General features: G+C 41.9%; 1 protein-coding gene across 9 annotated transcripts in view; it reads right to left on the reverse strand.

Moving 5' to 3' along the window:
• Positions 1-19,039: 19,039 nt before the first annotated feature.
• CELF2 (CUGBP Elav-like family member 2) overlaps positions 19,040-23,338 on the reverse strand; it is a 555,113-nt gene continuing 550,814 nt past the window's right edge. For all 9 annotated transcript variants that reach the window (XM_018068157.2, XM_018068154.2, XM_018068158.2 and 6 more), the window contains one exon: positions 19,040-23,338. This exon is cut by the window's right edge and continues 2,824 nt beyond it. The gene's annotated coding sequence lies outside the window, so the exon portion shown is untranslated.

The raw sequence follows: 23,338 nt of genomic DNA on the forward strand, positions 1-23,338 counted from the left end.
TCTTTGCCTGACTCATCTCTTTCAGCTCCAGGTTCTTCAGGATATGGGATATCTCTTCCCATCCATCTGCAGAGTGTCTTGAGGCTCATCCACGTGCAGTTAATGTTATAAGCAGCATTTCCACTGCACTGAAAACACTGTAAGTCCAACAGTATTTTCAGAAATAAGTTGAATCTAAAAACAGATGATGACATTTCCCAATGAATAACCTCCTTAAATATTTAATTTGAACTTGGTGAAAACATTTTGCTTCGAACTGTTCTTAACTGATAAAGGTCAGCCCCTTTTAAAATTTCCGGTTTTATTTATTTTTTTAATTTCACATAAAAATAATTTTCTGGTTGGGGAAATCGCTTTTGTTGAATTTCAACTACGATTTCTGTTGCATTGTGACCCCAAAACAGCTGCCTCTGAACTGCTTTTTGCCGTGGCTGCAGATGGCTGGGTGGCAGATGTGTTCTCATCCGACAAGTGGCTGAATTTTAGGAGCGAAGTGAGAGATCCCCAGTAGCCATTAAAGTCAACGTTCATCACCAGTTACTTTATTCTAGTGGCTTAGAGAGTGCAATTTTCATTTCTCGAAGAAGAAACTGCTGTAATCCTGTGTCTCCTCTGTCATATGAGAGCGTACTGGAGCTTCCATTAATCACTGTCAGTTGCTGAGAGATCATAGGCAGAAAAGCACTTGAAAGAACAAAATGTTACAAACTTAAACAAGAAAAACTCAAAATCACTATAAAAATCAATTTCAGAATTGAAAGTTATAATTATTTTATGCTGCTTGTAACTGGGATCTTATGGATGGAAAAGAAGAGCGGATTCAGCCTCTAATGGCTCACTGTGTTTTATTGATTGCTCTCTTTTAGCTCAAGCCAGTGTCATCCAAGATGTACCATCAAGAAGACATCAAAGATGGAATTCTGGTCAAAAGTGACCAAATCAAAATCTAAAAATCACATCAGAATTCACAGTTTCAACTCTAGGCAGCAATGCTGCAAAACTCCATGGTGAGGGGAGTTGGAAAATCCTTCCTGATTTGCTCAGTTTTCTGGCTGGAAAAGACTTTTTAGAAGTTTCACTTCCTTAATGAAAAGAAGAGATGGAGGGAGGAAGATGGAGGTGGGGGAGAAATCTGAGATTGCTTAAATTGCCCAAGAACCCTTTCTTGGGATTACTTCTCCTTCAGGATGTGCTTTGTAGTTCTAGGACAGCAATGGGTGGTAAGGAGAAAAGATCAGCAGTAGGAGAATGGGAAACAGCAATATAGGAACCATACCCTTTATAACACACATAAAGAGATCCTTTATGCTGCAATGCCCCTGGGAGAGGGACATGTCATACCTGTTATTTATCTACTTGACCAGGACATTGACATTTTTATTGCAGGAGTAATTTTCAGATTGTACCTAAGAAGTCAGGAGGCTGTGGGCAGCACTGGAACTCCTGATCTGAGGGTCTTTTTCCAGAAGAAAACTGAGAATAATATCTGGAGGCACAATGCCTTCTTTCAAGACCCCGGGGCCAAAATTCATGGCCCAGTGCCAGGATTTCCAAAACCTCAATGGGAGAAGTTGGGTAATGTTTGAGTTTTTTAGTTGTTGGTTGTTTTTTTGTTGATTGGTTGTTTTTTTTAAAAATTGCTTGCCCCTTTCTTATGGGCTGAGCCTTGTTTAAACAAGTCTGTTATTCTAAAGAATCTGCTAAATGGGTTTGTGTGAACCCCCCCTTGGATTCAACTCCTGTGGTGTTGCTGAGTGCCAGCACCAAGCACAAAGTGCACCACTTGTGCTGTGTCATCAGCTTCCTCTGTTGCTGGGGATTATTGCTTCTCCATGGCTGGATGGTTCTATCTTTTAAAGCAGAATAATCAGGAGTAAAGAATGTCAAGTGAGAAATGAACTATGAAGGACAAATATTTCAATTTCTGCACAAATAACCTGTCCTTGCTAGCCTTGGATGATGGCCTGTGTGAAAAAAAAATAAAAATCCAAGTACCTGGATAAGCAAAACATTGATTTCATGTTTATTTATTAAAAAATAAAGGCAACTCCTGGCCTGCAATCCTCAAAAGGATCATTGTCTTATCTAATTTGGTCTCCTCTGTAGGAAGCCTATTGTTTCCACCCTGTTTCCTGTTTGAGGTTTTGTCAGGTTTCAACTTCCCATCATGGCTGGTTCAACCATGCAAATGAATTCCTACAGCTCTGCATGACATGTCAGTTATTAAAGATTACACTGGCAGGTCAGAAGCACTCAAAAGATCATGTTTTGTGTCAGGGTGTAAGCCTGAGTACAGGTTTTTGTGCCATCAGCTTGGTGGAGGTGGCCTGTCCTGTTAAGATTGAAGCCTTTTCAAAGATTGCAGGTCAGTCAGCCCTGGTCACCAAAAACACTGAAGTTGTTTGTCTCCATGCTTTGGAGTGACTGATGACAGGTCGATACAGGAGATAAAAAGATCTGTCTGGAGCTCTGGCTAATTAAGAATTTACTGAATTTACTACTGCATCTTTTATACCAAATGCCAACGAGGGTGAACACAACACGTGGTTAGTTTATGACATTGGGGTTTTCTTTGTCATATATGAGTAGCCAGAAATAAGCTTAAAAAAAAGATGAAGCAGTGGTGCCAGGAATAATTAAATTACACTGAACTAGAGGCCGGTAGCTACGTGACATTGTTTCTGCTGAACTGGGTTTGGTCATTTATGATTTGTAAATGCAAACACTGCTGACTCTGGGAGTTCTTTGTAAAGAGACCTGTTGCTTTTTTGTCACTGAAAGAATAATACGGGTAGATTTTGAACAGCTGGACTAAAACACAGTTATACCTGACTCCCAGGCACAGGATGATGCTCCTGAAAGCTGCACTGCAGGCTAACATTTGAATGAGGCTCTTATCTGGGAACAGAACAAACTAATTTCTCATTTTGCCATTTATTAGCCAGTTTTGTGGAACCATTTTTCATGTTTTAATTCACTCTGCATTAACAGGGTGTTCATATTTCTGACCCTCAGGCCACATTCTGCCTTACTACTTTCATCTCTTCAAGGAAAGAATTATGAGTAAAATATGCTTCTACTCTGAAAACAGGAGACAGAAAAGGCATGTTCCCACTTCCGTAAACCTGGATACTTTGTGTGTGTTGGGGGTTGTGTTTCCTGCCATTTTTACTGCCCTCAGCCCTGGTGTGCCAGCACAAAACAGGAACTGGAGCCTTTTCTATCTTCTGCATCATCTGAAAGAATTGATCATTAATTTCTAATTGTAGGACACACTGTGTAATCCCACTGCTGTCAGACTGTGCTCTTGCTTACCCATGTGTAACCTCCAGGAGACACTTTATTACTCTTGATGGATGAGCCTGGAAGAGCTCATCTTGACTTTCAGATCCTAAGCTGCGTTTACAGCCCTGCAAGATGAGAATCTGGAGGAGAAACATTTTGCTAGTAAACAGAGCAAATGAACATACAATAAACCTCTGAGACACAGTAATCCCAGAAACCCATGACACTATTAATAATGGGTCCTTTTCAAAGTGAAGCCACACTTCATGCCCCAAAGCCTCCAGAATTATGTTTGGGTAAGCTGCAGACATCGCATTCCTTGGAGGGCAATAGCTTGTATCTTCCATTTCTCTGATGCAACCTATTTTTTTCCCTTTATCAGAGATGGATATGGTTCCCTTAAGAATCCTCATTTAAGTAGCTTCAATCTTTTCCAACTTTACACTTATTGATCTTCTGGGCAGAATGGGTATTCTGGTAAGTGGAAAGTCTTAGGATTTTGCAGTTAGTTTTTATTCTCAGGAAGGATTGTAGAATTACAGAATGGTTTGAGTCGGAAGGGACCTTAAAGATCATCCAGTTCCAACATCCTGCCATGGACAGGGACACCTTCCACCAGACCAGGTTGCTCAAAGCCCTAATGGAGCAAACACGTGCTCAGGTTCCTGGCTTTACTGGCCAGCACAGGATTTTGTGACTGTGACATCCCTGGTAAGTGCTCTAAACCACACTGGGGACCTGCCCATCTGCAGTGAGTTTTATCACACTCAATTTGAGTTTAGAAACCAAATCCCAGCTCAACCATCATGGCTAAGGTTCACAAAGCACAAGGGTTGCTTCCTCCCCATCCAGGCAGGTCTGCACCCAGGAGCTGCCTGGTCCTTCCTTGGGAGGAGGCACAACAGCATTTCAGATCCCATTCCCACATTCGGTGCTGCAATGCCCACATCCCATCTGAGGGAGTAGAGGGGGATCTAGTGCAGCTGCTGAGTCTCCTGCCTGGACTTTATGGCTGGGACATTGGGCCACTGCTATAATTGTCAGTTTAGCAGTTTTCAATGCTTTAATAGACTATATTTCTGAAAATTTGCCTTCCTGCTCCACAAGCGTTATTGATTATAATGTTCGTCGGTTTGCAGCTGGAACTGTAATAGACTCATAAGGGATTTTTATACATTCTTTTGGGTTTTTTTAACCAGACTTGAGGGTTAAGTAGATACTACATTATGCCACTATTATAGCTACAATATTATTATTTTTCTTTAACTGGAACTGTTTATTATGCATGCATTGAAGCACAAATGTGGAACAAATGAATCTGATATCAAATTAATGCTGCGATCAGGTTCCCTCCCCTTCCCTCTTTAGTTGCCATAACAATCTGTGATCTTGAAGCAACAATAAAATTAGAATTGCATTAAAGGTGTTTACACCATGTACACTCTGTATCCCATTATTGTTTTTCACTGTAATAAAAGAATTGAGTGTTTTCTTTGGAATAGAACACCGTTACATCCCTTGCCTTGCCACGTCTCACGTTGCTTTTTGCAGCCAAAAGTTGTTTGTTTTTTTGTTTTGAGAAGAGAGAAGGGTGTTCTGGGCTGGAACTTATGAAGGAGGGATGATTATGTTTTTTAAGATAATGTTTGTCTTTTACTTGTAGGATGCAATTTTGAGTGTGCTACCTCTGGATTTCAGAACTTCAAAGAATTGCGTCTCTGCTCTTAAACATGTGGCAAATCTCCACCCCTACTGTTGTGGAAAGTACATCTTCCAGCTCTTCCCCTTACTGACCAAAAGGGAAGCAAAGGAAGACTCCGTCAGCACGTATCTGTGCGTGGGTGCACATGTGTGAGTACAAATGTGTGCATGGGACGGGATGTAATTAACTTCCCCTCCCCATGACTGCACAAGCTTCTGCCCCTGGGGACGGGATGAAAGGAAAAACATGACAGATGTTAGTCATATTGCCTAGTGCATGACTTGAAAGTGCTCTGGTAGTTCAGCAATGAGCGTTATGGCGAAACATTTATGGAACAAAGAGGATGTTATCCCAGGATCTCGACTGTGCCGGGCATCACGGAGCCCCTTTGCTGCTGCTCCTATCCAGTCTGGCACATTATTCCTTGCTGTGACATCTTTCTCTGTAGCCTTTGTAGATAATCCTTGTGATAAACTTCCCTTCTGAAAAACGGTAGTTTTTCATTTTTAAATACATAATGTGATCACCTTATGCTGAGGCTGGACTTGAATAGAAATACCATGAGAAGATTTTCCTTCTCCAGCCGCTAAGCCTGCTGTTCTCAGATGCAAACCGTCCTTTGATCTATTTTTTTTTTTTGCCAGTTTAGCCCCTGTTAGGAACACAGGATCCATCTATTTATGAACATTGTCTGTGATTATTTCCCTGATTAATCTGAATATAAGATGTACAACAACCATCTAATTTAAAGTCTTTCCTGGTGGCACTAGCACACCTTTGAATTCTTTATTTCAGATTCTGTACAACACAGAGGAGAATTCTTACACTGGGCACAGGGATTTGGGGGTGGGGGGCAGGATAAAAGAAAATAAAATTCCATGTAGGCTGAGAGAAGAATGTAGTTAGCTGTCATAAATCTCTGGAGACAAGATCTCTCCAGAGCTGGATTCATGTAGTGATCCCCTCCCTGACTCCAGTCCTAAAGATCAAAGAATAGTGGATTAAGTAGCATGTATTCTGCAGTGATGTGCTGCTGGGGATTAGCCAGGTAGGAATCACCTAAATAAAAGATCACAGCACCACAATGCAATTCTGGCTGGAAAGGACCTTGTGAGGTCCTAGTTCAACCCGCTGCTCAAAGCTGGGCCAACTTCCCTGTCAGATCAGGTTGCTTCAGGGCCATGCCTAGTTGAATTTTGAATGTGTCCAAGGATGGGGATCTTACCTCCTCTCATGATCCCCATTCCAGTGGTTTACTCATTCCATGGTGAAGTTTTCTTTCCTTTCCTTATATCTAACCGAAATTGCCCTTCCTGCAAATTCTCGTGCCTGTCTTGTCCATGTAGCTTTTTGTCCTTCTGTTGCATGCTCCTGAGAAATATCTCTCTCTATCTTCTTTAGGTTATTGCAGTCAGCCCTAATATCCTCCTCTTCCCCTGAAGCTGTCTCTTCTCCAGGGTGAACAGGCTGACTGTCTCAGTATCACAACACACATCATGTGCTCTGGCTCCCTCAGCATCTTGACCTACGACCAAACTGGACTCACTCCAATCAGCTGACAACTCTCTTGGTGGCCCAAAACTGGCCCCAGGACCCCGTATGTGATCTCACAAGTGCCAAATAAGAGTGAATAATCAATTCCCTTGACCTGCTTATAGAGCAAAGGAGATGCTCTGAGATACCATCAATATTGATACTGCAGAGCCTTTTGGAGCCGGTGCCAGTTGTCAGTGCCAGTGACCTCTATAAATGTTGGCCTTAGGCCTTTTCTCACTGGATAAGATTCCCATTGATCCAGGAAAAAAAATAAATCACTATTTGTCTCAAAAGAGTCCAGAGACTAAGTGATGCTAGGTGGGGGCTTTTACTCTTTATTGTGGTCTGTCAGGATGAGAGCCAAGGTTTTTCCAGGCAGTTGAGAGTCTTCAGCTGCCAGTGACACTTCCTGGTCTGTTATGGTTAAAATTGCTATGAACATAGTAGTTGGCTGCAGGGGCTGCTGCTGGGGTAAGTCAGCAAAGTCACTTAGCTTTTGGGCATAGCTATCATGGTAACTCAGTATAGGTTCTGGAAACAGGACCAGACCAGTTCTCCAACATGTTCCTACCAGGTTTTTCACCCTCAGGCATCTTCTCATCCCTTGATCTGGGGCTCTGAACTCACCCTCAGCATCATGCTGTAAAGAGAGGATAGGAACAGCTTGTGACATAGGAATGGGGGGTTCCTCACCCTGCTAATGTTTGAGGGCCAAAAGTCATCCCATAGGAAGCTTAAACCAAATTGCTGACCAATGTTCACACTGGCCTACCTGCTGTCCTCAGGCAGTTTGGGTATAGGGCAGTCTGTCTCTACTGCTCCTTATGAGGGCAAGGGAAACAAGGGGGTTTTGCTCTGGCCAGTGGAGCAGTAGCATGGCCAAGAGAGCTATTTTTAAGTTTTACTTGATGCTAATGAGGCTGTGAAAATGTCTTTGTGGATGTTGTCCTCAAGCTTTTCTTGTGATTGGTATTGGTGACTGGAAAGAGCCAACTGGGGCTAGAAAAGGAAGCAGAGGATGCCTTCTGGCTGGCTCTTGGCTTGTAACCTCAGGGGATGTACTCATGCTGTGTACCACAGTGGAGATTCCTTTATGGTAGCTCCAAGGTTACACGGTGTAGCCATATCAGTATAGCTCTGTGCCCAAGAAATATCTTATTGGCTCCACTTTGAAGAATGGAAAACCTTTCAGATGTGCCTATATTGTCTTCAAGACCTGAAATTCCATCCTTGGGTGGTGGATCCAGCTCCTTGGAGGTGATGTGGTGGGTCACCATGCCATCTCCCAGTGCATGGCAGAGATGTGTCACTGTCACACTTCTAAGCATCTACATTTTAGAGTAAATGCTTTACACTACGAGCATTTACTGTTTTGAGAAATCACACAAAACCCACACTGGATACTTTTTACTTTGTTCTTCTGATGACCCAAATCACAAGATTTTGATGCAACATTTTGACATACTTGCTGCTGTACTTGTGCCTTCCTTTGGGTGACTTAGTGCTACACAGAGCAGCTCTGAGGGTACTCCAGTGATTTGTAACATGCTTCCTAGTTGAGGGCATGTATTTATCATGTTACAACAAATGAATGATTAATAGTTGCCATAGTGATAATGAGAACTTGAAGTCTTTGAGCACTACAGAGTCAAATGCAAGCCTTGGCACATCTTTACTGCAAAGCAATCATGGCTACGTCTTAAAAATAGAGGCTCAGGAACCAGCATCACTTAACAACACTCACACCCTATGGAGAAAAACATTAGAAAAATCATATGCTTATTTAGAAATGTGAAAAAAATGTGTGCGAAAGACTCACTTCAGGTTTTTCACTATAAGAAGACATTTGAATATTTTCACAGAATCTACTTTTTTCTATTTTTTAATACAATTGAAAGCTGCTGCTTTTTACTGCTAACCTTTCCCTTCTTCTTTCCCCTGGCACAACTTTGCTCATTGAAATGTTACCTGGATAAAATCTCTGCTTTCCAAGGTCCTGTCAGTGCTTCTATTTAATCCAGGGCACATAGTAATTTCTCCTGAAATTTGCTCACCAGCCACCAACAAGAAGCCTTTTCAGGGATGCACAGTTTTGCCCACTATTATTTCTTGATATTCCGTGAAGGAAAATGTCATTCAGACATGTGTGGGACACTGGGGCAGATGAGGAGCTACTGAAGATTATAATTGTTTGTTCAAGCCCAGGTTGGCCACGAGCCCCTCTGTGTTCAACAGCTTGTGCTGCATAGTGCAGTGGCCAAAGAGGAGCTTGTTAGTGATGGCAGATCCAAACCCAACAGCTGGTAAAGTTAACCCAGGTGATGTGTCCTGACAGACTCAAACTGTTCCTAAAAAAATGCCAGAATTCATGAAGAGCTTTGACTTGGTTATCCTCCACTAGATCCTGTCACTTAGCTGCTGGAAGTGAAGACTCAGCAGAAGTATAAACAAAATGTTGAGGGTCAGAGTGGCAAAGCCCTATGCTTCTATGTGTGCCTCCTGAAATCATTTCCAAATGGGACTTTCATAACCCACAGGGGAAAAACAGAGAGCAGACTTGGTGGCCATTAACTACTATGAGAACTAATCAAATGAGAGAAAAGATTCTAAAACCACTGGTATGCTGAGAAATTCCAGCTGAGGATCTGGAAGATGATCCACTGATTTATCCAGATCAGATAACGAGCAAGGCAGAAGGTACTGTGCCAAACTAAGGAACATGCACAATATTGTTTGGCATCAACGCGTGGCCATTATCCTCTGAGATGAAAAGTGATGAGAAGCCTTACCCTTGTGTTACCTCTGCATCTCCCCACTCTCCTTGGGGCTTTTCCTGTGAACAGCTCTGAAGCATCAGGATCCTGTACTGTAAAATTGATGTAAAACTGTTTTCCTTTCTTCCTGAGCCTATGATTGTGGGAATCTGAAATCCCGGTCAGCTCTTTGGAACACTGGGGTTTTGAAGACATAATCTGTGCCTGGGGACACCTGGCAGTCCTCACCTCGAAAGCAGTAAATTAGAGAAAAGAGAACATGCAATGTGATAATAAAATAGTTTTGGTGTTACCAGGAAGTTACAAAGCATTAGTTATTAGTCGATATTGCTCTGCATACCAGTGTAAGATTTACAGATCTCTCCCATCAACTGACAGAACCAGCAGGCACCCAAAAAGCTTCAAGAACTGCAAGTCTCCATCACCAGGTGTTGGACTTCATGATTTTGGAAGTCTTTTCCCCCCTTAATGATTCTGTGGTTCTCTGAAAATAATCCTGAGACTTCACATAAGCAACAAGTTTGCATGCTATTCCTGAGCTATAAAACTTTCCAAAAAAAGGGCATGATGACCACTTCAGTGAAGTGTTTGGACAAGCTTTTGTTCAATTAACACAACTTGATTTATTGCTGGCTGAACTCTCAAACAGCCTTTAATTACAGACCCACAACTGCAAAGTAGGAAGATTATGAAGGTTAAATATACCAAGTCTTTGCATGAGGAGGAAGTGATCAATGAGGAAAAAAAAAAGTAGAGTTAACAAGAGATAAAAGGATTCAGGAGCATGGCAGATCAGTTCGTGCTAGGACACTCTGTAATGAGAGGAGACAGCACAGCAAATGAAAGCAGAAAACCTTGATTTTTCTCAGAGTGTCATTAGAAACTTAGATGTAGTCTTCACAAATAAATCTCATTTTAAGGGCTACTGCTCTTTCTTTTCTGTCCCAAATTTACCTGCTGTGTTAATGCAGTGTCCTCTCACATTCGTTGTTGAGAATTAATTACTTGAGTAATAAGGAGATATAAAAAAATCTCTTCAAACAGGTTATAAAAGGAATTGTTTGCGCTGAAGGGAAGTTGCCCACTGCATTTTAAGTTTGCAGCATGAATAAATCTCTTTGTGTTCTCGTTTCAGGGCTTTCTCACACACTGTGTCCCACCATTGTGCCTAGGAGGGAGAGACAAATACAGTCTTTTGGGCTGACTAACCTTTTCCCAGAAGGATTCCTCTTACAGATAATTTTCTGCTCTTTGCAATCTTAAGTCCCATGGGAATAGAAACTTCCCGTGCTGCCCCAGAGGCAGGCTTGCCCTCTATTACATTTCACTTTAAGGAAATATTTTCCTGATCTTCAGCCTTTATGTCTCACTTGCTTAATTCCTTCCCACTGCACCTACTTAGATTCTCTTGTACAATCCTAAATAATTAATCACCTCCTTCATTCATTTCAAACACTTGTTGAATACAGAGCAGAGACCAAGAATTATTCACAGGAAGAAAAAGAGTGGGAACTGGAGGAGAGAGGACCAGTTGAGAGGCAAGGAACAGGGAAAGAGCAACGCTCCAAGCATAAAATCCAAGCTGCTGGTAAGAGTAAAAGGGATACAGGAGAGCTGCAGTGCCCTGTGGCTGATTCATGCTGCTTACTTTTGCATATTAATTTGGGAAGGCAAAATACAGTTCCTCATGGGGTCTGGGAGTGCTCTGCTCAGAAGAAGGTACCCTTTGATGCCTGTCAGTCGGAAACAGCAGCAGTGCACAGGCAGCTCCCCAGGCACGGCCGGGCAACCGAACGTGAAATGAGAGCAGTGGTGAGTGCACCATGAACATAAGCCCTGCAGCCATTTGGATGCCCAAAAAGCCTTCAGTGGGTGAAAGGTGCTGAGGTGAAGACAGTTCTGCATATATGAAGAATCAGAACTAAGGAGAGCTTCCAGCATTGATGGTAATGCTCCTCACAAGCTCGCTCTCCCAAGGATATGGGTGAAACCCATTTTGAAGGGTTGTGTTGTGGTTTGGTTTGGTTTCTTTTTCTTCCTGGGTATTTTATTTCCTTATACCTTGAAAGCTGAAGATCACAAGTTTCTAGGCAAGCCCAGAAGTGCATTCCTAGAGTACAAGGGCTCCTTACTGCAGAAGGCATGTCCCAGTGCACTGCGTCCAGCTGCTATGAGCTGAGCACCCAAACAGGAAGTTGAAGCCAGATCTCTGCACCAGGATCCTTTACTCACCCTTCTTCAGCAGAGAATGAGTGGCTTCTTCAGATACATAATAGGTCAGGCTGAGGTCTGCCCCACATCTGGTGATACCTCTCCAGTTTTCCCAGTAGGAGCACAGGGATGCTCAAACACCCAAGAACTTCAGTTAGCCCAATCCAAGGGCTGGACACACTAAAGCTCTTATGTCTAAGTAGGCAATTTGACACCAGTCCCCTGGGTTGAACTCTACAGCCCTGGGACAGTAGGTAGGACATATTTTTGTAGCTTGTCAAGGAGGAGAAGGGCAGTCAGCAAGCAGGGAAATGGCCAACTGTTCATGGAACACAGTAAGGCTGAATGAGCTGAAGAAAATTAGCCTAGAAGAGAAGGGAGGCACTGTGAACCCTCCTACTATGCCTGTTTTCCCTCCATAAAAAGCCACAATCCAGCTGGTTGGTGTTGCTTCTGTGAATTGTGAACTTTTTATTTATTCACACCTGGGAACACGACCTTTCATCCAGGAGCTCTGTTCCACCGAGAGTGGAATTTATGGCTGGCATCTGCTCCTGCACCAGGATCAGGGAGGTGATTTATGGCAAAGAAATTGCATTCTGACCCAGTGACAAGCCATTTTGCTGAGATGTTGAAGATATAAACAGTCTGGCTGTGGCATAAGTGTGGGTACAATTTCAGTAGTTGTGATAGTACTTACACTGCCCAGCCCATCATCAACTCTGCTGCTGGTGTTCAGAAGTTGGATGCAGCTATAACTCTTTTACAGGTAGCAGGAACACTAGAAGGGAAGCCCATGGGCTGAGATTGGGCAGTGCTAAAGTTTTCTTTTTATTGGGAAGTATGTCATGGCATAAATGAGAGCTGTCCAGGTAAGCAAGCATCCCCAGTCATGAAGGTGCTTGGAAGGGGACCAGGGAAGTGGAGCATCTCGCATGGGAATTTGTTGTAGTACTTTACTCTGTAAGGCCCATGGAGATGATCATGGGATCCACTGGATTGGCAGATGGCTTTTGAAAAAAAAACAAACAAAAATTGACAGCAGCCCTATGGCATCATCTTCTAGGCCTGTATGCCCATGGTTTGGGACAGGAACCTGAGATGTGGGAAGGGGAGGAAAAGAGCCCTTAATGATCCCTCTGTCTTCCTGCACATAAATTGATCAAGGTCTTTACACCTTTCTAGTCACCATGTTCTCAGTCCACAACAGAGTGGTGGTGTTACTATTTCCCCCTACCTCACCCACAAGACTGCTGGAAACCTGAGGTTTGCTGAGGGTGGGAGGTAGAAGGGTGAACTGCAAAAAAATCTGGGATCAAGACAGGAGAGTTGGGGGCCCCAAACCTTGTGACAAAAGTTGTGCTTGTGCCTGTGGAAAGGTAGAATATCTTCGGCTGTGGGCAGCAGACTGACACTGATTGACTAGGAAATGAGTGGGTGGATGGATTCCTGTCACCTGCAAGCACAAGGATCATGGTCATCCTGGCACTGCTGCAGCCATAGCCTTGACTTTGTCCCTGCTGTGGACATACAAAAGCACTGGTAGCTGTTTGGACCAGTGAAGCACCAGACTGTGCTTCCCAGCAGGGTAGTGAGCAGAAATCCCAGTTCTGATACCCAGGGTGTGCTCAGAGGGGGCTGTGTGACTAGTTACATGTGCCTGCTAGAGAACAACCTGTTTTCTTTAATAGCACCTTCTGGAGTTTCCTTGTTTTTTATTTTATTCTCATTTTGGCATGAAAGTAAGAGGAGAGGGGAGTGGGTGAGATACCCATAATGTGCTGTCTGTCTCCTCAGCCTCCACTTGCCTTTGGTTCACCCACATGCAGAAGAAGTGCAACCCAAGGCAAGTGCAACATCCATGTTTCACACCACTTCATGTCCCACCCTGTGAAGTTTGCAGTTTTTGGTTCCTCCAGTACATAAAAGTAATGGACAAACTGAAGGGTGTTCAGGGAGGGACACCAGCATGGCTGGGCAGGCTTAAGCTCTCACCTACCAGCAAAGGCTGATGGGGCTGGCCTTGTCCATCCTGGAGCAGAGACAGCCAGGGGTGCACCTAGCAGCACTACCCTCCCCTGGTATCTTTGGGGAACTTATCAAGAAGTTTTAGCAGGGCTTTTTGCAGTGGCACATGGCAGGTGTGAGAGGCAAGGGGCATGAGTTGCAACAAGAGAGGTGGATATGAGGCTGGATATCAGGAAAAATATCTTCGCCATGAGGACAGTCAGGTAGTGCAACAAATTGCCCAAAGAGTCTGTGAAGGTTCCTGCTTTTCATTTTATTACTCTTTTGAGCAGGAGAATCCCTGGTCTGGGGGTATGGGATGCTAAAATGTGTGGCATGATCACACCAGGATCATAGACCAAAGTATCACTAACTGTGTGACTTTGGCCACATCTACAACAAATATAAGGATAGGGATCCTCAATGCTAAAAGCTGAATAGGGTGAAATTACTGACAGAGGTGCTCTATAGATCACGTCAGAACAAGTCCTTGGGGGTCTGGCTTTTCTGTCAGAGGGATAGTCTGCACATAGCTATCCCCTAAAAAGCAGTTCCACTGCAGTTGGTGGTTTTATTAGTACAATTCCCACTTAGGGCCTGTGGGACTTCACCTGGGGCTCATTTGTTAACAATAGGATTCACTGAATTTCACCTTCAGCCGTCTACAAATTAGACCCCTAGAGCTCAATTTTTCTTTAATAAATGCAGGAATCAATGCCATTTGAGTTGCCCTGGAGTATCAACATGGCCCAGGTTTAGGAAAGTGAATATAAGCCTTAAAGTGGGATTCAGCTTGCAGACTCATCCTTCTAAGCTTTGGGATCCTTAGCTGGGTATCTGGATGCACCAGCTCCTTATGCTTATATTATTTAGAGCCTTGAAATAGCCTAGGCTATCCCATGCTGGTGGTCACAAGTGTCCTACTCATTCTGCATCACATCTGCAAGCCCTTGGAATCATAGAATCTTTTGGGTTGGAAAAGACCTTTAAGATTATTGAGTCCAACTAATAACCCAGCACTGCCAAGTCCACCACTAAACCATGTCCCTAAGCGCCACATCTACACCTTTGTGGAGGTTTTGGAGGTTATAGGACATCTCAAACAGCTCTAGGTGCTTACATCTGGCAAAAAAATTCAGCTGTACTTGGCTACTTCAGGCCAGGCAGGATAACTCTGCTGCTGTTTACTGCTGCCCAACATGGGAGCTGAGGCTTTGGTGTACCTGGGTCTCTGAGCTGGCTGAGCAAGTCATCCAGGGCCTGACTGAATGGTCTAAACAGGGGTGCCTAGTGCCTTCTGAGATACCTGCAGTACTCTGAAACACCCACACAGGGCTGGCAGGTATGACAAAGGACCTAAAGGACACCTGTGCTCTTCTGTTACAGTGGTTGTAGCTGACAGGGTATCCTTGGGCACTTGGGGCAATACTTGGTGCCTCTACTAAGAAAACTGAATTTTGCTCCTGTTGTCCTCTTACAGCCATTGGAAAGGTAGTGACAGCTTCAGACAGCTCCTTTACTCCCTGTTCTTCAGATGGGAATAATTGTCTCCAGGCTGTATTTATGTTACCCTCTCCAGTAAAGATGTCTACAGGGTAAAGCAGCGGCCTCTGTCTGCTTTGAGGAGTGCTGGGCTGAGGCTGAGGTTCCTGAGCAGATGCACTGATATCTCAGCACCTCTAAAGTCTGTGGCCAACATACCTGTATGGCAACATGTGGCCTGAAACAGCACCTGTGCCTATTGCATAGAACAGCACATCACCTTCCTCTGTTATTGCTGCTGCTTATCCCTTTTTAACTGCATGGTGTCAGGTCTGTTAGGTTAACTCAGGTCTACTTCTGATTTCCAAATGGCCTCTCTTCTCTAAGAGGTCCCAGGTATTCCCCACTCCCCAGGTTGATCCTGACCCTTCTGCACTGTCTGCTTCAAAGCCAAGGGGCTTTAACTCCCATGTGCCCTAATGAAAGCACCTGTATCTGTTCAGAGGAGGATGACGAATGAAAAAATATTTTGCCTTCACCTATGCTTCCTATTGACCTTTAAATAATATAATATATACATATATATATATAAATAGACATGTGTTGCCCTGTTGTTCTCTCTGTCAACTCTACCTGAGTGAGAAGGGCAGGACAACTGCAAAAATTTGTGAGTATGTTTATTTTATCATTGAACTTAGGCTTTTGGAGATGGGAAATCTTCCAGTCATGCTGCAGAAAAAGGGGAAATGTCAAAAATTCTCTTCTTTCACATACTTACATGCCAGGAGAAGGCTCAAATGATTTCTGGTCCAACTCTGTAAAAGTCTACTTAGCTACTATTTTATTAAAGATATGGTAGCCCCAGGTCTAAGAATAGGGCAGAAAGCTCTGATCCATTGACACAGGCCCTTAGGAATATTTAAGCACACCAGCAGAATCCCAGATGGGAATGGGAAATGTGACATTCTCATGTTTGCACTCAAAAAGACAAGCAGGATGGCCCAGCCCATGGTTGGCTAGTTTGACATTGCTTTGGCAAAATAATGGACATATTGATATGGGCATAAAGACATTAAAGGAGAGGTAAACAATTAATGCCAATCAACATGTTTTTTAGGGGAGGAAGGGTTGTCAAACTGGATTTCATTCTTTGATGTGATTGTAGGTTTTGGCTGATAAAAGTAATTGCGAAGATGGAATATATTCTGACTTTTGTACGTTTGACAGCACAACAGATTCTGATTAAAAAATTAGCATTCTACTCTATCAATACAAGGCACATAAAATGGTTTAAGAATGGGCTGACATGTCAACAAAGAAGCTGTCAAAGGGGACTCACTGTAGGAGAGTATTTTTATAGAGGGGGTCTGAATGCTATTCAATATTTTCACTAATGAGTTGGAGGTAAATAGTCCTCTTCAACATTTTCCAATGTTATCAGCAGTTTTACTAAGAGCTAAACAAAAGGGCTCTTAGTGCAGTTGTGAGCAAGCTTTCAAGTTGAAGAACAGGCAAGCAGACCACACACAGAGGAACCTGGAGCACAACACATCTGAGAGGGATTTTGGCATACTAAAGGAACAACTAAAATAGTTTCTGCCAGTATGGATTTTTGTTGCTTTTGCATGTCATTTTTGCAAGGACTGATGCAATCCCTGACTGTGTCATTCAGAGGAGTAGACTAGGGATGAAATTTTTAATTTCTGCATGTTGCATCATTTGAATTGATGTTGAAATAATGCATTTGGCTCTGGTACCCCAAATTTAGAAAGAATGTTGGGGTGGGGAAAGAAGTTGTAGAAATAAAGCACACAAATTATTCAGGGACTAAAAAACCACTATTGTGTGTAGATGCTTCCAGAGCATGATATATTTATTTTATGAGCGAGGGATGAAAAGCAACTTGAGACCTGCTTATGAGTGTCTGTGGGGGAAAATGGCAGATGCAGAAAAGCTCTTTAATGTAGCAGATCTGAGCAGAGCCAGAACCTACAGAGAAAACATCTGCAGAAGCACGGGCAGGGATTCAGCAGAACATGCACCTCTGGGAAGGGGTGGACTTTCACCCCAACTCCCAGGGCCTTCAGAATTAAGATTAAAATCTTTTGTTTGTGTATTTATTGGTTTGATCAAACATGAGGTGAGGGAGAAACTGTTGACCATGTGAAAAGTGAGACCCGGTGATTTGCTGGTCCCCTCTAGCTCTCTACTGAAAGGCATGGAGCTGTGAGACTGTCAGTTCAAGGAGATGATAATTCCATTCCTTTCTTTCCTACAGGGCTTCGCCTCTGCTCTTCCTTTTGCCTCTGTCCAAAATGCCTCCCTTCCTCCCTCCCCTCTGTGCTCTCCATCCTGAGGCACTACACAATGCCAAGAGTAAAATGTTTCAAACCACTGGTTGGAGGGACGTGAGATAATGCTGGAAGTTTTGCCTGGCATGTTGTCAGGCAGGTTTTCAGAAGGGAAAACACCAGCAAAACTTTGTACCAGAAGTCAGCCCACTTTCCAGACTGACTCTGTCCCCTTTTGCTGGCAAGTCACGAATTTATGCATGTCCTGTGAGTAAGAGTCCCCAGAGCAGCCGGGGAGGCTGGGACACCACTCCCTGAAGTACCGTCTTGAGGAAACAAGTCTCCAAGATTCAAATGCTCCTTTGTTTATGAAATAAAGTCCACCAGACCTACTGCCAATTGTTTATGCTAAAGAGCACACTCCCATTAATGCTAATGGTGCTTTGGAGCATAAATCCTTGCTAATTGATATAGGAATGTATCCCAGAAGAGTTTACTTTACTGCTGATTTAGCTGATAGATATAAATGTGTGAGAGGGAAATATTAGCATTCATGTAAAACAATTAGGTTATCAACAGGGGCAAATGATTCAGAAAATGACTGCAACTTTCTAGTTCCCTTTAATGGAAAAAAAGAAAGTCTGCTAATGAGGAAAATCAGAGGGAATACAAATATGAACTAATCATTGCTATTATTTAATATTTGTGTTACATCAGCAGCCCGTGAAAACCAGGGCTGGGGCCCTGCCTGAGCTCTGTGCAGACAAGGGATGGACAGGACCATCCTGCTGCCCACCAAGGTCAATCCTCTCTGTGGCCTCTCTCTGGTGGAGCAGTATTTTGGGCTTACAAAGCTAACACACCTGGCCACCGGATGTTGGGCTCAGTAACATTTACTAAATACGTATGAATAGAGGAGAATGATACAAGCAGCGGAGAGATTTCCACAATTTAATTTTTTTTCCAGATAATATAATGGCATATGAAAAGTGAGGCAGTAATGCAGTTCAAAAGAAAAAAAAGAAAGCAACCCCTCTCCCCCCCCTTCCCTCATTCTCCTGGATCTTTCTGCCAAAGGCTGACATTATTGAAAGTTTGATAAATACAAGAATTACGGGCATTTCCATAAAAATCTGATTGTTTAAAATCTACAATTTTGTGGCAAATGTACAGCCATTGAAGGAATAATTTTTTCAGTGTACTCAACAGTTTCATCTATTCAATTCCCATTTAATTCATGGGTTTTGATGTGAAAATGTTTTCCTAAGAGAAGGCTCAGATACAGGAAATGTACAGTAAGCCACACATGTTCCCCCAAAAGATGCTTTGACCTCCAGTGTGGACTCTGTGGAATTTTGAGCATATGGGTTTTAATTTTTTAGCTCTAAACCCACCTAGAATGAGGAGGAAAAAAAGTCACACACCAAAAACTCTAGTATCATTTGTGACAGTAATATTGTTTCATGACATTTTCTGATTCACATATTTTAGCTGTTTTTTGATTTTAGTGCAAAACCAAGCACATTTGCTTCTGCAAATACAGAAGATCGAAATTTCTGCATTTTAGTCTCTTTTGCTGCAAGTCACTGAATGGTAAGACTTTTTCTCCCCACAGACTTCAGCAAGCCTAATTTTCAAAGTCTCTGTTATTAATGAAATATCAAGCAAATTAGGTAACATTTGCCTGGGCATGGTTAAAGACCATGCACCCAGTGAGATTTCATATAACAAAAAGCGCCCAACCCTAGAAACATTTTTTTTTTCCATTTAATGCTCATAAAATTTTACAGACAACAGAATCCTTTCTTAAGCTTTATTTAAGAAATCGAATACTATTATAGTTCAATATATATAAGACACATCCAGTATTGTGTTCCTGATAGCAAGTGCATAGATTTTGTTAAGATATCATTTTTATATTTAATTTTTTTTTTTTATTTGTTACTCAGTAGCACGTTTCATGATCACACGAAGGGATATTCCCAGTGATTTTGCTAAGAGCATGAGAGAAAAAACAGAACACAGCAAAGTAGTGAAACTACAACAGAGATGAGGAACAAAAACGATCAGGCAAACTATCAGTACAGTCGATTCCTGATAAGTGAATAATCTGATTGCTTGGTCACAATGCTTTATTCACTTATCAGGAATGATTCACACTACATTTTGTTAAACTGTTTTCCTTAGCCTAATACCTAAGAGTCACACTGGGCAAAGGCACACACACTCTGGCAGGCTATTCTTTAATCAGCAAGTCCTGTGACAGTTTGGTAATTTCCCATGGCGATACACATATAGCTAACAAAGAGACATTTTGCTAACACTGCAAGGTGCCTTACATAATTGAAATTAAAAGCATGCGTTTAAGCAGGACAAACTGTTCAGCTGCATTGCTTTAAGGAACTCGTTTTTCCCCATTGTTGAAATAAAATAATAAAAAGAATGAAAAAAAGAAAGAAAACCCTGTATCTTTCAGCCCTGAGTATTTAAAAGAAACCCAACTGCAGTTTAAGTCTTTTTTTTTTTTTTCAGTTGTATTTTTGGAAGAAAAGACCCTTCACAAAGCTCTAGTTTCTTTCCTTAAGACCAAGTTTGGAGGAAAAAAAAAGAGAAAAGAAAAAAAAATAAAGCATCCACAGCAAGCTAAAAAAACCCAGAGAGTAATTCTGATTCATCATTCATGCAAGTCAAGACTTACTTAACTGAATCCACTGATGTCAAAATTATCCAAATCGGGATCATAAACTCTAGAATTGTCAAAGACCCAGGATACAGTCTGACCACTGGGTTCTGCTTTCCTGCCTGGGCTGTCTGCTACAGGCTCCTGTGGTTTTAGATTAAACTTAGGGTTGCTTGGACCCCTGACCTCTGACAACAGACCCTGCGAGATGACACTGGAGCTTCTCTGGGGCCCCAGACTCATCGTTTATTTGCTTCTCATGGAAACGGAAAAGTGAAAAAAGGAAAAAAGAATTAAAAAAAAAAAATGCATTGAGCAGTAACAACCAGGCCAACTCACGAGCCACCAGAAAATTTCAAAAGTCTTCCAAAGGCAGGAACCAACGTTGCTGCTGACACCACACGGATACACTCAGTGCGCCAGGACCAATAAGACGGTATCGAGGGGGGCTGTGTGTGTGTGTGAGCCAAAGCCAGAGTGCCAGAAAGACCAGGGGAGAGGAGACAAGAGGGAGGAGTGTCATTTGGGTCTCATAAGAGCACTTTTAAGTGGTCTTCGATTCCTGAGCATCACAGAAAGTGGGACAAAGGAAAGGGATGGGGGCGTATGGCTTGAATTCCAGAGAGCACTCGCCAGTGCTTCTCTCTCCTCCTTGGGTTTGGTTTGGTTGGTTTTGTTTTGCTTTCCCCCCCCTCCAAATTGTAAAGTTTGTATCTGCGATCAAACAGAGGAGAGAAGAGACTTTTTGTAAACCAGAACAACATAGATTTTTCTTTTGCAGCTTTTATTTCATCGTGGTAGACACCGGCTGGGGGAGAGCAGAGAGATTCTTGTGAGGAGAAAAAAATTATAGGAAATGAAAGAATAAAAAAAGCTAAAAGCCAACTGTAAAAAATAATGAGAAAAAAAAGGGCTATGAAATTTCTTTAGTCCCTTTTGAGATTTGCGTAATACTATCAGCCAAGGCTGAGAATGATCTGCTTTGTAAGCCCACAGCAAAAATATCACCCATTGGAACAATGGGGGATCTTTTTTCAATCATTTATTTCTCCATCCTTTTATTTTTGTGTGTTTTTTTTTCTTTACTTCTGCTGGCTTTAATAGAAAGTCTTCCTGTGCTCCCTTTATTTTTTAAAGTATTATATGTATAACTGCACATAACAAGCTCGATCACCTGGTAGGCTTTTGCAGGCTCTCACAGCCTAGTTAAGACGTGATTAGTTTCTAAGGAGAGTTTGACTAACGCCATATGCCATCAGATTACTGTGCAGTTTGGAAGAAATCCCAAGGCTATATCCTCCTTTTCTTGAATGTTTCATGTGCTTCTGCGAAGTAGTGGCAGAGTATTATTTTTTTTTTTTTTAACAACTAGGAAGAACTGATCTCCATAATCCACATTTTCCAGACTGACTGAAATGTCACAGCAAAAAAAAACCCAAAACAACTTTTCCCGTGACTTCTGTGTGTTTGTGTGCAGAAGGTTTTGCAGTCCGAAGGCTAACAAAAGCTACCTTGAATAGGACTTTGCAAGAAGCTCATTTAAAATGCTTCCTGCTCCGAGAGATTATCCAAGTGATAAGGCATGACTAGGGGGAGGAAGAGAGAGAAAAAAAAAAATCAAAGAAACCAGAATATGTCTAAAATGTACAAATCCTCTTTTGCCCCCCAATCAGCTATTCACTTAGGTGGAATCGACTGTATCTTTTGTACACAACCAACAAATAGAGAAAAAAAAAAACAGGCACGTGAAACAGTGAGGTGTGTAGATGTATTACCAACACAGAATGACCACCAACAATACAACACACAAAGTAGAGAGACAAGTATTAGGAAAATGGTTTAATATTGGAGACAGAAGCAAAAAACTGCATCACACAATAACATACGTTACAAAAATAAGTCTGACTGTTTCAACTACACGGTTATGTTCACAATGAGGACAGAAGAATCAGAAAAAACTCTGATCTAAACAGCAAAAAAGCAAACCCCTAACGTTTTAACTAATACATTTATCCACGCAAAGTGACCGAGTACTCCTAATTCTAATTACCTTATTGTGTAACTGCACGATACAGAATAAAAAGTGAAACTTACCGCTTTTGTTAAGACAAAATTCTAAACACTAGATATAAGCAAAGGGAAAAAAAGAAATCAAGCCAAAGTTTTGAATTCTCGAAACAAAACCAACTCTCTTTCTACCGTCCAGAAATCAAACTTGAAAATCAGTCATGATCGAGGGGGCCCACGAGAGTAAGCCACAAAAATTTCCATTTGTTTTTTAATCTCCAGTATAAAAAGTTCCACTGGTACAAAATGCATAAGTACAATCAAGTTGTAGAAATAGGAAAGCCTGCTTTTTTTTTCATTTTTTTTTGTTCTTTTTTTTTTTTTGGCTCAAATTCCATCAAACAACAAAATCCAAATGCATCAATAAAACAGAAACAATACTCAAATGGTCTTACAGTTTCCACTAGATTGCATTAACTTTGGCTTTTCTCAGACAATACTTAAAAACTAGTTTGTAATTCTAAACAAAATGATAGTATTATTAATCTACAAACAACAATTCTCACAGCACAAAAAGAACACAAATACATAGGTTTGTTTTTTTTTTCTTTTTGTATGACATTATCCAAAAAGGTAATGAAACTACAGGATATTTTTTCCTTTTGTTAATTAGCACTTAAGATAATAAAAACAGAAACAGTAAAATGATTCCAGAGTAGCACAAGCCAAGGAACTGTAACCCCTATGGTGAAAGAAAGATGAACTTGTTACTCCTTTGAGGACTGCCATTTCATCGCAATTAGCTAATTTGTTTGAAAAAACAACTAGTCTAGTCTTTTGATTAGAATTTTGTAAAGCAATTTCCCTTGTTTTACTTCCTCTCTTATTAGGCCCTTGCACCCTTGCAGCTTTATCCTTTCAATATTTTGAAAGAGAACTGGTACATAATTTGTCTCCCAGGAGGTGTACGTTTGGGTTTTTGGTTTCGTACTTGAATTTTATTTTATTTTTTAATTTTTTTTCCCCCAAGATGGACTCTTTTCTAAGCAATGAGCCATCTCAGTTGCCTGGAAGTACAGAAACATTCCTCCTCTCCCACTGCTAAGCCAATGTCCTGTGGAGTGTAATTCAAGGCAGCCTGGTGCCGAATTACACTGCCTGAGGACCAGAAGCATCACCACTCTAACTGGACTGGTAAACCCACAGGACACACCAGGGCATCTAAAAAAGCTTTAGAAATTTAGACAGTGGGTACAATGAGAAATATTAGTGAAACAGTCTAAACAATCCAAATGATGATCTCATATTATATATATATATATGTACATATATATAATATAACGTACGTGAGATGATACTTTGA

The sequence above is a fragment of the Manacus vitellinus genome, unplaced genomic scaffold, assembly GCF_001715985.3.
Source record: "Manacus vitellinus isolate BGI_N305 unplaced genomic scaffold, ASM171598v3 scaffold_13_pilon, whole genome shotgun sequence".
Classification (NCBI taxonomy): Eukaryota; Metazoa; Chordata; class Aves; order Passeriformes; family Pipridae; genus Manacus; species Manacus vitellinus.